This window comes from Aedes aegypti, chromosome 2 (genome assembly GCF_002204515.2).
Source record: "Aedes aegypti strain LVP_AGWG chromosome 2, AaegL5.0 Primary Assembly, whole genome shotgun sequence".
NCBI classification, from domain to species: domain Eukaryota; kingdom Metazoa; phylum Arthropoda; class Insecta; order Diptera; family Culicidae; genus Aedes; species Aedes aegypti.
Window position 1 is genome coordinate 382,891,225 of NC_035108.1, and position 17,169 is coordinate 382,908,393.

Consider the following 17,169-nt stretch of genomic DNA (forward strand, 5'->3'; position numbering starts at 1 on the left):
TTCTGAAGAAATATGTAGAGGAATCCTAGAGGAATCTAGGTAGAAATTCTCCTAATGTAATTCCTAAAGAAATTCTTAAAGTATTTTCTGATAAAACTCCTGGAGGATGATTCCATGGTTAATATTTGGAGGAAATTCTAATGAAATGAATTCCCGGAGGAACTTTTTGAGGGAATCCAAGGAACATTACCTGAAAATTCCTTGGAGTAATCCACGTAGCGTTTTTCCAGGAGGTATTCCTTAAGAAATTCCTGGAGGAATCTTTTAAAACATCGTGATGTAATTTCTTGTAGAATCTCTGAAGCAATTTCTGGTGGAATCCCTGGAGCGAATCCATAGAGCCCTGAAGAAGACTACCTGAGTATATCCCTGCATGTATTTTTGGTGGAATCCATGGAGAAGTTTCTGATGAAATATCTAGAGTAATCTTCGAAAAGATTGTTCTAATGCAACTCCTAGAGAAATGGAACGATGCAAACTGAAGCAGAGGCAGCAAACCAGCCTATTCCGGGACAAAAAGCGTCTTCTGGAGAAGGTGGAATGACAAAAGATGGAGTTGCTGTACCATTCTCGAGAAACGCGGAAGTACTATCAGAAGATCAACGCATTCCGTGAAGGCTTCATGCGCGAGCTGAAATTATCATGGATAAGGATAGTAGCATCTTGACGGACGGACGCGAGATGATCGAAAGGTGGAAGCAGTACTACGATGCACAACTGAATGGTGCAGAAGATACAGGCACAGAAGGTCAGGGCAGCGAGGGTGATGGCTACGTCAGCACAGCGAACAGTGGAAACCAACCAGCTCCGATGATGGGGGAAGAAAGGACGCCGATGATTGGAGATTATGGCTTTCAGTCACGAATTAGGCGTTGATTATTTTAAATCATTGCCAACGTTAAGGATGCCATTCAACAGCTCAAGAACAACAAGGTCGCTGGCAAGGATGGTATCGGAGCCGAACTCATCAAGATGGGCCCGTAGAGGTTGGCCATTTGTCTGCATCGGCTGATAGTCATAATCTGGGAGACGGAACAGCTGCCGGAGGAGTGGAAGCAAGGCATTATACACCCCATCTACAAAACGGATGACAAACTGGAGAGTGAATGTGCTATCCTAGTTTGTCTTCCGTCATCTATCACCTAAAGCAAACGAGTTCATGGGAAGTTATCAATGAGGTTTCATTGACGGCCGCTGGACTATGGACCAGTTTCAAATCAAGTAATATCTGAGCTTTGGTGAAACATTTAGGTCAATCGAAGATCCAAGCCTCTATACATAAACATTAGGCAAGAAAAACGGCCAATGCGTAGTTTATTCTGTCCAGTACTCTAAGTTGACGTAAGTGTATAAATGAATATTGAAAAGAATATTAAGTTGAAATGATAATAGTATCTGGAATTATTCTTTTGTACCGTTTACCAGTTCCCATACAATACAGAAATCATACATTATATATGATTTCGTTGAAATATACGTATTCTTAAAGCCCGAGAGGTTATCCACTTTATCCCGTATGTTTATTATATTTTTAATTTCACTTTAACCGACCAAACCAAATGAAGTCGGCACTGTCATGCTTGACGGCACTTTAGCCTATCAAATAAACAACATGAATTCTGATTCGTACTTCCAATGATACTTGCATTCCAAATGATACTTATAATTAATTAAATTACTTATATTATTATTATTTTACAGCAACATGAAAAATCCGATTGTAAATTTTCTCGACTTCTCAGGATATAGCCTATCTTCGTGCTTGCATCACGATATAAGGTTACAAACATGGTCAATCGGTAAAGAAAGCTCTCAGTTAATTACTGTGGAAGTGCTCATAAGAACACTTGGTCGGGGTTCTGCTAAACCGCACCAAGTGCCATTTTTTCCCTAATTGACTTTTTTACACCAGAGGACTCAAATAATCATTACCTTTCTACCATAAAAATATCAAGTAATTTAAACAGTACCTTGTAATCTTACATCAAAAATTTTCTTTGGATGGACATGTTAAACTGTAATTTTGTTCAGCCAGAGCGAACCATAAACCGACACACGTCATCAGAGGGAATTCATTTTTCAGATATAAAGCTATATTTTTTCAACTTCCATCTATATTCTTACATTTTATCCATTCCAAGCAACTCATAGAAACAGAGGCCAGTGAAATTGGGCAGCAATTGATTAAATGCAATTAAATATAGCTCCGGTGGCGTTGATCTATTTTCTTTCAAATTTTATCCAGCCACACCGCACTAAGTACTGTTTATCTGAAAATCACATTTAAACATGGAGTAAAGGAATTTACATGCAATACATACTTGCACTAGCCTGTTTACATAATATGTTTATCAAACCACACAGAAGCCGTAATGAAAAAACGAATTAATTTAATCTGATGCTGTGTGAACAACTCAGGTGGACTTGGTGCGCTTTAGTTGTTCAGAAAATGGCATTATCGTCATCAAACCCCGTCAGACAAACTGCACATTACTTGATTCAAGTTTATCACCATTCCTTCAAGAAGTGAAGATGACCTGGTGGTAGCACACCAGATTACCACTCAGAAGGCAAGAGTTTGAATCACGATGAAACTTTTTTTTCTAATGTTCTATCCGATGGTGATGGAAATCAAACAACTTCTGTGATTATTTTTATATTGCAGAAAAACATCATCAGGTCAATGTACAACTGAAAAGATGGTGATTCCTGGTGAACACTTCATGCATTGAACTGTGAACTTGATCAGCAAAGGTGTACCAAATGGGAGCAACTTGGTGCGCTTTGGCAGAGCGAACTCATGGTTTTCTTCGATCATTAGGATCTGTGTATGAACACGTGAGAACCTTGATTCAATACATACAAATCCTTCCCATAAACACTTGTGACATGCATTCCAACATGCACGGTGATGATAAACATCATTTCTCTCCAATTTTACTTGTGTTGTTGAAAACTGTGAAACACATCCAACCAACATTTTCTCATTTTTCTATTTTCTTTCTCCATCAACATAAGATGCTCTCAAACAGGGACCGCTCAGTTTTTCAAACACTGCAGTTCTTCTACCGCTCTCCAGATGGCGCTTTTCCCATTCTCCGGGAAATTTCCCCAGATGCATGCCACTTCCGCCCACCAGCCGCTCACAACAACACAGAACCAGTAAAGTTCAAGTGCAAACGTCAAATTTTGAATCCCCAATGCGCATGGCCAGCAAAGTATCGCTCCTTCTCTCAGCCCAACCAGGCGGACGACGAGAGCATCGTCGGATATAGACAAGTTGAAATTCCGTCACACCAGGTCCATGTTTCGCCTGCTGGACACCGAAAACCGGGTTAGGTCGGGCCTCGTTGGATCGGCGCGTCGCCCCAAAATGTGGGATGGAATGGGCCAATGTTTTGAAAAAGTTGGGAAATTCTCTCTTTGGCCTTTGGGGCTGAGCGCCTTCCGGATGAGAATAACCACCGGATGGGCACCCGATGAGAGTCGAGCTGAGCACGCGGGAGTCCTTGATGGAGCAGGATGACTTCGATAAATCGTCCGAGATTTTCAGTGCTCTCATGACGCTGATAGGAAACGGACATATGACGGTGTCTTCGACGGGTCAACGCTGGGCGGTTCTGTGATTTAGTTACCTTGTGAGCTGGTCGTGGTCCTTGCCGATACAGTCCAGAGGCGCAGGTGGCTGACGGATTCCAGATGCTTGGGGCCTTGTATTGTGTGCAAGATGAGATTACCCCAAATTAATGTTGTGTTGATTGGTGGAATTTGTGGGTCAGCGAAGGATTGACGCTTTTGTTCGAGTGTTTGGTGGGATGGGCGTCTTGGGACTTACTACGACGTGTCAAGTGAAGGAAGTCATAATTAGCGTCGACTAATTGAAGTGATTCATTGAAACAACGAATTTGGTGCCGAATTGAAGAGGAGAGAGGTGCGTTTGATACTCATTGTGTTATAATTGATTGAAGATGATGCAAGAAGCGGAAATGGATGGAGGATTCCATCGAAAGCAAGAAGTTTATGTTTTGATAGCACAATATTGCTCAGAAGTGCAGTGAGAAGTTTTACCAACGAATTGGAATATCTTTGGGAGATTATTGGTTCATAGGCATCGACAGAAGCTCATCTTCACAATTGTATCGTTGTAAGCAAAAGCTACGCTATAAATATTTGATGAAAGGGATGGAGTCAAAACTGGAATAGTGATGCTCAACTAACCAGCAATAAAAAAGAACAGGAAAATTGCGGTACTTGTGGAAAACATCAAACGAGGCTATAAAAGTTATCATTTATAAAAGCTGCAAAAAAGGATTGTATAAAAGTGTGTAAGGGGCATGCTTACTCGTGACATATACCGCCCAAACGAAATGTTTTATTTCTGAAAGTGAATGTGAAAAAGAAATAAAACGTAGTGTATTGAAAGGAATACAAAAAAAAAAGTGAAACCATACTCATAAAAGTTGATACATATACTGAGTGCTATAAAGGATAAATCCCACCGGAAAACATAGGATTAAACACAAAATTGAGTCTCGATTTTTCAACATCAGCCACAACTAAAAGGATTGGCGTTAATCGCAGCGACAATCTCGTCCCGTTATCTATAGCAACGATTCCATTCACAGGCGTAATGGAACGATAATTCAACTGATTTCATAACAGGTAGGTGGAAGTCGGAGCTGGGGAGTTTACCCATATCAATTATCTTTATGGGCATAATTGAATCCTTACTATATGGTGCTGGGTTTTTGGCGGTTTTCCAAACTTGGGCTATGGTGTTGGACGGAGAGCTCACTGGGGTTGCATAAGTATCATTTCAACGAGCTACACACAGAAAAATTATTCAGTAAACCCTATGTAGGATTCCACAGTGAAATAATAAGAACCTATCGCGTGTCTCAAAGATAAAATAATGTGTCTCTATTACATTTGTTCCAAAACATCACAGATTCGGGCTACATGTCGTCAAAGTTATAAATAAATTATGATTCAATACTTCTTGTTATAATTCAATACAGCGCGCACGCAATATGCGAATGAAAATTTTGTGTGATTTGTATTAGACATCATTGGAGCTGGTGATTTTCTGTTGATGTTTTCAAAATAAAATAAACAAACCAAAATACGGTTGAAATTTCCCGGTATATTATCGGTTCAACAGAATTCTTTAACATGCTTTCTACAAAACTCGACTCCAAATCATCAATTTAAAATAATGCAAACTTTAAGTAGATGAAAAACCGAATTTAGTACTATACCATTTAATTCTACTAGAGGTTGTATCTTTAGACAGATACGCGTATTTCGACATCAACTGTAAGGCCGTGAAGTCGAGTGTAGTACACGGCACTGAAGACGGCCTTATAGTTGAGGTCGAAATACGCGTATCTGTCTAAAGATACAAACTCTAGTGGAATTAAATGGTATAGGACTAAATAAGGTCTTTTATCTATTGATAGGTATTCCACTAAACAGTTCGAAGATTTATTATTATAATGCAAACTTCGTTTCTTTATATTCTTTAGCAATGAAAACCGATTTTTGTAGTAAATTGAACACGTATATCAGGCTGCAAGCTGATGAACTTGCAAGAAATAGATAAAAGCATTTCCAACAGTTAATATCTAAAATAAATCAGTCGGGCTACGCCATTTATCTTCGGAAAGCTCAAACAAGACAAATAATTGTCAGGATGCCGAGAAATTTTGCTTTTCACGTTGTGCGAGTGCGAAAAGACATTCATGTTTAGTCGAGGATGGATTACCGACTGGTGAGCTCGTTTCATGCTTATAATATCACATTTTTTCATGAAAGCGATACTTTTATGTTATTTTCAATCAACATTTGTATGGTTTGCCACTATAAGTGTCGGCATTATTCCTGTTGTATATAATTTCAATACACATATTTTTTTTCTCTTTTTGCGATTAGGGTAAACTGCCAATTATTGCACGGTTAAGGAAGCAGCTTCAGCAATTTGGCTGTCAAACATGTCAGAATCCCATAAACTCAAACTGAATTTCGCTCAAAACCTTCAAACACATTCGGCAATCAGATTTACTATTGATATTTGAGCTTTATTTATTGATTTGATTGACTTTTTACCCTATTCATGATCACTGCCAAAACCCAATTATTGCACCCTTCGAAAACAGCCGCATCCTATTATTGCACATTTTTGGCCCAATTATTGCACACATTTTTTAATTTTGCTTTTTGCATGAACTATACTTTTTTATATTAAATTTAGGGGAGGGATTATTAGAGTATGTTTAAAACTACAAATTGAACTTTAACACTTCACTTTTTGCAAAAAATAAATAAATTCTAAACTCACAAGGCGAGCAAATACCTTTAAACTCTAATATGTGTTGCTTATCTTGACAGTGATTTTAATATTTTATTTTTTGCAAATAGTGAAGTGTTAAAGTTCAATTAGTAGTTTTGCATGAAGTTGACTCGCTAGTGTAATTGTAGACGGCGTGATAAAACATTCCACACAATAAATCTAACAAATTTCGACCAGTTGCAATCCATTTAAAGTTGACTTCGGTATAAGCTGTTTGTTGCGGAAAATAATTTGCGCATGATGTAACCATTTGAATTGCGCTGCACACTAGAGATGGTCGGGTCTCGGGTTTTCAAACCTGAACCCGACGGGTTTGGGTCGGGTTCGGGTTTGAAAATTTAATAATTTTCGGGTTCGGGTTCGGGTCGGGTTTAGTCGGGTTTGGGACGGGTTTGGCGAGAATTTTGAACATAGTAACAACCTGAAAGCTTTCCTATGCATCAGAAATGATGAATTTATCATCTTTTAAACTCGGGTTTTATACGGGTTTTTCTTAAAAAAACTTTTTCGGGTTTCGGGTCGGGTTCGGGATTGAACAGCGAAAATTTTCGGGTTCGGGTCGGGTTCGGGTTTGCTTTTCAATTATTGTCTCGGGTTTGGGTCAGGCCCGGGTTTGCAAAAATAAAATAAGTCGGGTACGGGTCGGGTTCGGGTTTATAAAATGTGAAACCCGACCATCTCTACTGCACACCATATTTTAATTTCGCTTTAAGTACATGATTTTGAACTTTTTAATAAGAAAAAAAACTACTGGTAGCTGGCCCATTATATTCATTAGTGTTTAGAATTAATATTAGGGTTTCAATTCATTGTATCAGTGTAATATTCCCCGAATATTGGCAAGTGTGCAATAATTAAGTGGTGTGCAATGATTGGCAATCTATCACACGTATTTTTAAAATCTGCTACCAAAACTTTGCACCTTGAGACAAAAATGCAAAACTAGTATAAGGTAAGAGACGAATCTCTCCTCCTTATCCATCGATTGCATCACCGACCAAAGGTGACTCTTAGATCATTTCCTCCCTCACTGATACGGATTGATGCGACTTACTTTGTCTACGTGACGAAACAAAGTACGCTGATAAAGTCAGAAAATTGCAATGATGTGCGGGTGTGATTTAGTTTGTACAAGTAAACGAATTTTTACGTAAATGCCTATGCGACAAGTGGTTGTCTGGGATTGAGTGAAGGTCTTTAGGCCAAATACCGTTAGGCCGAATGTCGTTAGGCCGGAATAACATTTGAGCATTTACTACTATTTCAAATAGCTAACACATTCATCAGTGTTCATCAGTGGCTGTTCTTTCTAATTGTATTTCACAGCGGTTATTGTGGGATTCTTGGTTCATTTGAACTATCGGCCATTTTCGACCTCATGGTCTTCGGCCTAACGGCATTCGGCTTAACGGCATTCGGCCTTACGGAATACAACCTCTGGGACTATAGAACACTGCTGCTTGCTGCTGCTGCTGCTGCTGCTGCTGCTGCTGCTGCTGCTGCTGCTTTCTGGCATTACGTTCCCACTGGGACAGAGCCTGCTTCTCAGCTTAGTGTTCTTATGAGCACTTCCACAGTTATTAACTGAGAGCTTACTGTGCCAATGACCATTTTTGCATGTGTATATCGTGTGGCAGGTTCGAAGATACTCTATGCCCTGGGAAGTCGAGAAAATTTCCAATCCGAAAAGATCCTCGACCGGTGGGATTTGAACCCACGACCCTCAGCTTGGTCTTGCATGAATAGCTGCGCGTTTACCGCTACGGCTATCTGGGACCCATAGAACACCAGTTGGTTAAAACTTTGCATTGCCTCTGGGTACTGATAAAAGTATCGATAGAAGGGTGTCCCAAAATTTCAGCTAGTCAGAAAACTTGGGGGTTCAACGTTCAAATGGTAGCTAAGAATGTTACGATCAATTTTTTTATGGAGGGAACACTTTAAAATGACATTAAGAGGTTGCTCCATTAGGATTCTTGAAAAAAAAAAAGTCTGATTTTCGTGAGCCATGTCAAACAAATAATTCTATTACAGCAAAATTTCGTAAAACCCATAGTTTTTATATTTTTTGCAGATCCATTGGGATCCAAACCTGAAAGAGCAAGGGAACAGCTGCTTTACATTGCGCGCTTTTAAAAGTCACGAGAACCTGTCACCAGGGGCCCAGATAGCCGTAGCGGTAAACGCGCAGCTATTCAGCAAGACCAAGATGAGGGTCGTGGGTTCGAATCCCACCGGTCAAGGATCTTTTCGGTCTGGAAATTTTCTCGACTTCCTAGGGCATAGAATATCTTCGTACCTGCCACACGATATACGCATGCAAAAATGGTCATTGGCACAGTAAGCACTCAGTTAATAACTGTGGAAGTGCTCATAAGAACACTAAGCTGAGAAGCAGGCTCTGTCCCAGTGGGGACGCAATGCCAGAAAGAGAGATGAGGAGAACCTGTCACCAAATGTCACTCAAAATACGCACATTCGAAGGGAGGAGCGTGAAAAACCGTAGAAACTCAAGTAAACGTAATTAACATTTCTAGGTGTTTTGCGATGCATTCAAATTTTAAAGAGTAGAACGCCTAGATATAGTTGTGTGTTGGCAAACTGCTATTGATTTTTTTATATTCATATTCGTTTTCATAATAAGCATAAGCATAGATGACCGTACAATTCGTAGTTGCTACTCCGTGATTGACCAGAACAATCAAAGTTGCACAGAGATTTGATGAGTAGGGATTGGGATTAGCTTACCATTCCTCAATGTGCACAAAGCGAGAGCTCAAATTTTAAAAGTCAATAACGGCGCCGGCCACGTCCTTACAGTCATCGGAGAAGGGAAGGAATGTTAGTGTGACTACCGTTGTTACTGGAGACCGAGATCACCTCTGCATCTCCACGGTTGTCATGGAAAGGATATTGGATTAGTGAGATAAGGTAGAGATCGGAGTCATCAATTTTGGGTGATGCGTTCCATGATATAATCACGCCTAACCGGATCCGCGAATAATTCAATAATCTCATTGTACGCCGAACAAGTGTCCATCGCTCGCCCACGCAAGAGCAAGCGGCGCGATCAATAGATCAAACACCACTAAGCGATCGCGGCACTTTTTCACTTCGACGCGAACACGACGCGTGACATGTTTGATCCTGCCCTCATCGCCCACCCCCACAGGAGCAAGCATCAAGGTCGAAGGATCAAACACTACTGTTATTCATATCCGTTTTCATAATGAACAATAAGTGAAAATGGGTTTGACGAAAAAAAGGTTCATCTGACCATTGTGTACAACCTAAGATTTATAGAAAGAAGTAAAAAAGGCTAGAAAACATGCTAACTGTCAATGAGCTGTCTCTTTTCTTTCAGGTCTTGGATAGCCATTAACCTGTATGTTTGCCCGAAAATTTTTCACAGTTTTTTAAATGTTTAAAAACTATGATTTTTCACACATTATTATTTTGTATTGTCAAAAGTGGGTATCAAACTATACGATTGTATTATTCTTCATTTACGGAAATATGGGATGTTTTGTGCGTGAGCATGATGACCTCACAATTCGTAGTTGCCACATTATAGAGTCAATAACGGCACCGGCCACGTCCTTGTGGTCATCTGGAATGGGAAGGAAAGAGTGTGACATCCATTGTTACTAAAGACCGAGTATACCTCTGAATCTTCATGGTTGTCACTGAAAGGAGTTTTGTTAGTGGGAAGGAAAAAGAAGCTACACAATCAGAATTTACCTTGGTAAGTGATGCGATTCAAACCTAAAAAAGTCATCCATTTAGATAGATAAAAAATGAACATACAATATATCGGCACCTCTGGTGACGAACAATAAAAAATGAATCAAGACAGTACTATATACTAGGCTAAAAGAAGACGTTGACACGTCTTGTGTCGAAATATTCAAAGTTGTTTTTTTATTAAAAAACAAGAGCTTATGAATATTTTTTTCAAATATAAAAACTATGAAATATGTATAGAATGCCGACACTTGAAGTGACGAGCCATTCATTGTGTTCTAACAAATGCATCACCTTAACATTCGTACTGTTGTCCCGACAAAAACGTGAATAGTCAAATTTTACTGATTAGTCATAGAAGCATGACACGAGCTTATCAATTGATAGTCATGTCATGCTTCTGATTGTGATTGATACTAAACTACTAGTTTGTAAACAAAAACCCTAGGAAGCCCGAACCCGACCCGTACCCGATAAATTTGTAGCCTTCACACCCGACCCGAACCCGAACCCGAAAATTATTAAATTTTCGGGTCGGGTTTCGGGTTTGAAAACCCGAGACCCGACCATCTCTACTAAGGATAGAATTATCGTAACTTGACAACATACGTGACTATCTTTCTAATCTTGACGTGTAGTTCAGCGATTTCTACTATCAATTCATTAAAACTGTGTTCAAGTAGTTTGATTCAAAACTACTTGACCCCATCGTACGCCTACTATGGAGCAAAACATGCCCATACTAGATATGTTTGTAAAGAGCAATGCTCAAACTGCTTTAGAAGCATATTATGTTGCATTTATCACAGTGCTGTTCCATAAATCTTATATAAAAAGCTTTGAAGACAAGTTCAGTTCTGGAAGGTAGACATAAAATCGTTCTTATTTTTGGCATTTCGTCTAGAACCTGCTGCTCTGCTAAGCTAACTCTAGGGCAAGTCAAGGAAATCAAGTCAAGTCAAGGAACACCTTCAGCATGACTTTGCTATGTAGCCGTAGACGATATATCTAGATTAAAGAAGGTCACTAGCCATATGAATATGTTACTAAATAAATGCAAAGGAAACAATATGAAATGAGAATCCTCTGTTTAATTGATTCCTACCGGTGCTTTAGTAAGCGAAAAACTGGTTACATCATAATTATAAAGCATGTACTTAGTGTTTGAAAAGCACATTGAGCTCCGTAATATTGCATTACCTTATAAAGGGATAACTTTGATATTTTGTGGAAGAAAATCTGAATAGTTTTACATTTTATTACCTATATTTTGAGATTTTTATTTCATATTTTTGGAACAAGTACTGGTAACTTTGATAATGGGTATGCAAACACATGTAAATCCTCAATTAAACTCCTGTATGACATCTTTGCAGGTGCACCTGGATGAGATTTTGTTGATAGTTCACTTGGTTATTTGTATTAAACTACAGAATTCAAAGAAAAAATCACATACAAAAGTTGATAAAGTTCAGGCTGAAACAACCATGACAAGCACCATCACCATTATATTTGTATCAAATTATAGATCTGAATAGATATCGATTTATTAACATGTTTCGACATTTAACTCAGCATTAATCGATCGTTTTTGGAGTATAAATATTTTTATTTCGAACAAAATACCTCTAGGAGTTTACCTAGGGGCCGGACAGCTTTTGCTTCTGAGCAAGATGCAGAGTAACTCTGAGCACATAGCAACCCGTGTAGCAACCTGTCGCTAGCTAAGGCAAGACGTGTCAGGTCAAATTACAAAAATGAAACCAATTGCCTGTCAAAAAAGACTACTTCTCATTGGTCGTTTTGGCAAAGGCCTACTTTCACATAATTAAGTTGGATTGCAATAGGGCACTTTGTTGCTTGCCCGGCCGTGTTGCTAGTTCATTAATTAGAATTTTTATCAAAAGCTTGGAAATTGTTCATGAAATCATTAGTTAAGTTAACATCAAGTGCTCCTACACAGAAAAAAAAAATATTTTAACTTCAATTTGATGTGAACTGAAGCTTACTGTAAGAATAAATCAAATTCATGTTTTGTTACAGCATCATGTAACAAAATATTACATTTTTTTTATGTGTACAATGTTAAACAAAATTTAAATACTCAATTCAATTCAATATAATGGAAATTGCGACATTTTGCTTTAAATATAATACCTGTTTTTAATATGGAGCTGATTTTTTAAAAAGCTAGCATCCTTTATTGGACTAGATTAATTAATCGTGCAAAAAATAACAAAAATATGAGCCTTGATATTTGAATATGTGTACAGAATTTGCCTAACAAGGATACTGGTAGCACTGGCTTTTGTGTCGTCAACGTTATCGACTGAAAAATAACGGGGAAGTCTTAGTTGAGCGCACGTCCTGTCCTAGAATGTGAGTAGCTCAAGCTTGCTCAGTGCCCATGCAGTTGCTCTGTGCAATGCTGTCCTGCCCTTTGGAGTTTACGGTTTAACGTGTAGAGTAGAGTCATGAATTTTTGCCCCCGATATGGCAAGGGTTCGAATTTAGTGTGGGGCAAAAGTTCGCTTCGGCTTAAACACAAAATATCGATTCTTTTATGACAGGCCTACTTTATACCAGCCGTAAACTTATGTTTGCAAAAAAAAAATACACATCATCAAACAATTTGCTCAAAACAGGCTTGATTGTGGTATACCCAAAAATAGCACTTTTTCACAAAACTAAGTGTAAATGTGAAATTTTGTTGACATTTCCCGCACAATCAGGAAAATTAAAAAAAAAAAAAATGGAGATAATATGTGGAGTTAAGGCAATTTGCAATTTTTTCCGTGTTTTCATTCATGGAACCAACTGTTGCCCCGCTGATTTGAATTTTTGCCACACTTTGCGCCAAAAATTGTATCCAAACATTTTTGCAAAAACTTATATATCTCATAATACTTATATGATAAGCCTAGAAAAGCCCTTATATAAAAAATTGGAAAAAAATTGTCATTAATTGGTTCCATGTAACAAATGTTTGACTAGAAAATGCAATATTCACATCTAAAACCAAAGGTAGGAATAACTTTTTCAAATCCCTATAGACTTTTGTGATATTTGGAGTGGAAGTACTTAAATAACATTCCAACCACCATTACGTTCATACATTTCGTTTTGAATTGAGCTAAAAATCATAAAATGAAACACTTGCCCACTCGAACTTTTGCCCCAATTTACTCTAACGTTGCAAAACTGCATTTTATGAGATTAGAGACCAAATTCATGTTCTACCATAACTAGGCTGTCAAGGATAAATGGCGAACTTGATGAAGTTATACATCAAATAGTAATCGTTGAACCGTTTATTTGTGAGCGTTTCAAAAATGCTGAAATCTCATATATAGTGTCAAAGCAATAATTTCATACTCATGTTCCAGTACTAACGTGTTTAAAACATTTTCCAAGACTTCTTCGTAGTAATTTCGATATAAACCTACATCGTCTTTGTACCACCTTTAAATCACACAGAACATGAAGGGGCCTTCCTGAGCCGAGTGGTTAGAGTCCGTGGCTACAAAGCAAAGTCATGCTGAAGGTGTCTGGGTTCAATTCCCGGTCGGTCCAGGAACTTTCCGTAATGGAAATTTCCTTGACTACCCTGGGCATAGAGTATCATCGTACCTGCCACACGATACACGAATGCGAAAATAGCAACTTTGGCAAAGGAAGCTCTCAGTCAATAACTGTGGAAGTTCTCATTAAACACTAAGCTGAGAAGCAGGTTCTGTTCCAGTGAGGTCGTTATGCCAATAAGAAGAAGAAGAAGAAGGTAAGGATGAAATGGGAGATTGGATTGTCAAACTTTTTCAAATTTTGAACCGCGTCAAGTAGTTTTGAGACTTAACTTAATTGCAAGAGGCCGACGTGTGCATGGCCTACCTATATATAATCTTTGCTGGTCGCTCATCCAGCGTTCGTGTAACGTGACCAGCCCAACAAGGGATGCCGTATTTTAACATCCAGGATTTCTGGTCATTTAGAGCAACAGGATGGAACAGTGTATTATACAGTGTATTGACAGTAAAAAGCACTTTTAGCAGCTTCAAGGCTTTTAATTTTACCTAGAGCATATACGCCCTGAAAAGTTCAATTGCAAATACAAATAAAAATTTTAAAAAATTGTCCAAATGAATTTACCGAAATGAATAGACTATCATGAATGTCATAACAAACACTAAACATATGCACAAGACGTGTGGCGATAGGAATATTATTCATAGTATTCCGCACATGAAAAGATCAATTTCATCAACAAGGCTCAGCAATAAAAAAGCTTTTCGAATTTTTAAACGGAAACCATTGCTGTCATCGTGTATTGTCTTTCTTCAAAGTTCCTTCTCACCATAGTGTCAAGCACTACATCATTTCCCAGAAGCTCCACAAATGCCATCCCATTGAGCTTCCTCACTTTTTGCCACGGTGACAAAAAGATAATGGTGCTGCTTTTATAAATGAGCAAAATGACACAATAAATGTCAGTGTTCTTTCCGTTTTTTTTCTTTTTTGCCATCGAGCTATCATTGAGCATCTGAGCACCGAAGCACAATACGGCGCATCATCACCAATGGACGCTTGAAGTGACACTCGGATGGAAACAGCATCTTACCAGCACCTGACTATGGCGTTAGGGCAGGCGTGGTAATATGCTCCCACTAAGAAAAACTTCAATTCTGAACGTGAATTTTGTCGAAGAGGTCATGTTAATTGGGTTTATGATGAAGTCGCAACAATAAGCTTACAATTACTTAAACAGTTTTTGAATTGAAGTGATCATATCTAAGAAATCAAATAAAGCCAATGGTATTATAAAACAACGGGGTTGAAAATGTTTTTCCGTGAGAGGATTTACAATTGATAGAAATATCGTATACAATGGTCTAATTTGACGAAAATCCCTTCAATCTTAGATATATTACGGTGTTGCGTTTTACACCTACTTCCCGTATTCGCTAAAGCGGATACCTTAGCAGAGAGACAAGTGCGAAAAAAGGTCTCTAGCAGAAGGTCTAAATACCTGTCCAACGTCGACGACGACGAGGGTGCGAATGGCATTCTCATCGGCTTAGGTGCGAAAAACGGCCACGTGAAAAACATCTGCAAATGGCTCCAAATGGTCCGTCAGGCAGCGAGCGCTTGCCAACGCTTTGTTGTTGAAAAGGCACTGACTACCATTGTGAATGACGCGATTATAACGTTGATCTTGTTTTGGCTTTCGCGATTTTCTAGGAGTTAGTTGAAAGGTATTGTTATCTGTCGACTAATAGGGTTTTGAGCTACTTCGTCGTAACCTCGTCGCATCAAACTTAAAATGTTGCACTACGGCGAATTTTCGGACTTCTCCTTCTTCTTCTTGGCATTAGGTTTTCACTGGGACAAAGGCTGCTTCTCAGCTAAGTGTTCAATGAGCACTTCTACAGTTATTAATGCTATCAGCTCTTTACCGAAGTTGCCATTTTTTTCAGTTGGTCTTCGACTGTCGAAGTGTTCACACGATTCGGAGCGCAAGCATACGGTCAAGGATTAATTGTGAAAAACCTCGTCACGGTAAATCCGTGTTCGAGTCTTCTACCGGTACAAGTGTGGAGGCATAACCTGCGTGCATAATAAGAAATTGTTGGTTCAGAAAGTGAGCGTCAATGATAGACTCAAGAGAGTATGCTGGAGCGATGAGAGGAGCGTCTGAAGGTTTCGGCGCAAACGAAACGGAGGATCAACGAAGTAACTCACTGGATGACAATGTACCTTCCAAACAAGAATCTCCCATGACTACCTCCAAGTTGGATGTATCAGCTGATGTCAATCCGGTACCTGTACAACAGAACGTAGACAACGGACTATCGACTGTCATGGATCAGGAAGTTCATCATCGCAAACTCTCAATTTGTGAGATCTCATCAATGTCAACCGACGATAGCTGTAACGAAAATGTGCTGGAAAGCTCAATCATCTGCAACGCAAATGGCGAGATGGCAGTTGTTACTACACAAAAACCGATAAACGAATCGACTGGTAAACACAAAACTAATATTTCTAACGAAACTAATCCTTTCATCGTAGCCAAACGGGGCTGCAGACGTTCGAAGAAGCATTAAAAATGAATAATCTGATTTCCAATGCATTCTCCAACAATATTTCCTGATAGCACTTACTTTTTTACAAATACTAAAATCCATTCACCTTGAATTCACTTCCAACGAACTCTGTAATAATACTAGCAAATACCGCAGCTCTATGTGAACTTTGTCATATGTATTAACATAGTTAATAGTTATATTGACATTTCTGCTTTGCAGCATTTGTCAGATTTTTTTAGCATAAAATTAAGATTCAACCATGAATGTTTTCATGTATTCAATAAACTGAATAAATTATTTTATAAAAAAAATGGTATATCGTGTGGCAGGTACGATGATACTTTATGACCAGTCGGCTAAGGAACGGTCGGAAGAGTATAAGAGAGTAACAAGCCACTAAGACCCACCTATTTGTCCTAGATGATGAGGAGGTCGAAGTGGAAAAATGGCTCAATCAGCATCTGAGGTTGATTTCAACGCATGAGACAATTTCTTTCCAAGTTCAAGAGCTTATCTTTCGATATCTAGGAGGGAAACGATTCCGAATCAGTGGAGTAGCAGACCTCTTAACTTCTAAAATAAGCTTTTTGTTTCAAGGAATCTAAATGTCTCATGCGATGAAACCTGTTCTAAGTTTCAAAAAACGACTTTGAACCTTATAAGTAGAAGCAATAATTTGATACGCTAGAGTACCGATGCATGGTCAAAATCAGTATCATTCAACCAGCTTAGTGGCCGAACCTGATTAAGGGGCGCGCTTTTGAGAGTTTAATGGTGACAATCTGTTTTCTCCAAAAGGCATAAATAGCGGTATCTTTTTCTAAAGAGGCTCTATGCAAAATGATAAGGAATGATATTTGTATAAAAAAAACGACTACTTCATTATTTCTCAATAGTAATGGAGTAGAACGACATGCACTAAACAAAGGACACGGGAATACCACAAAAGATCAAAGAAAACTGGTCGCAGTGGTTCATCCCGAACAGAAACAG

The 17,169-nt window shown here is 38.7% G+C and overlaps 1 protein-coding gene across 1 annotated transcript in view; it reads left to right on the forward strand.

Moving 5' to 3' along the window:
* Positions 1–3,293: 3,293 nt before the first annotated feature.
* Positions 3,294–17,169, forward strand: part of LOC5574025 (T-lymphocyte activation antigen CD86) — a 284,943-nt gene continuing 271,067 nt past the window's right edge. The window contains exon 1 of the mRNA XM_021846892.1: positions 3,294–4,662. The gene's annotated coding sequence lies outside the window, so the exon portion shown is untranslated. The remainder of the gene's footprint in view (positions 4,663–17,169) is intronic.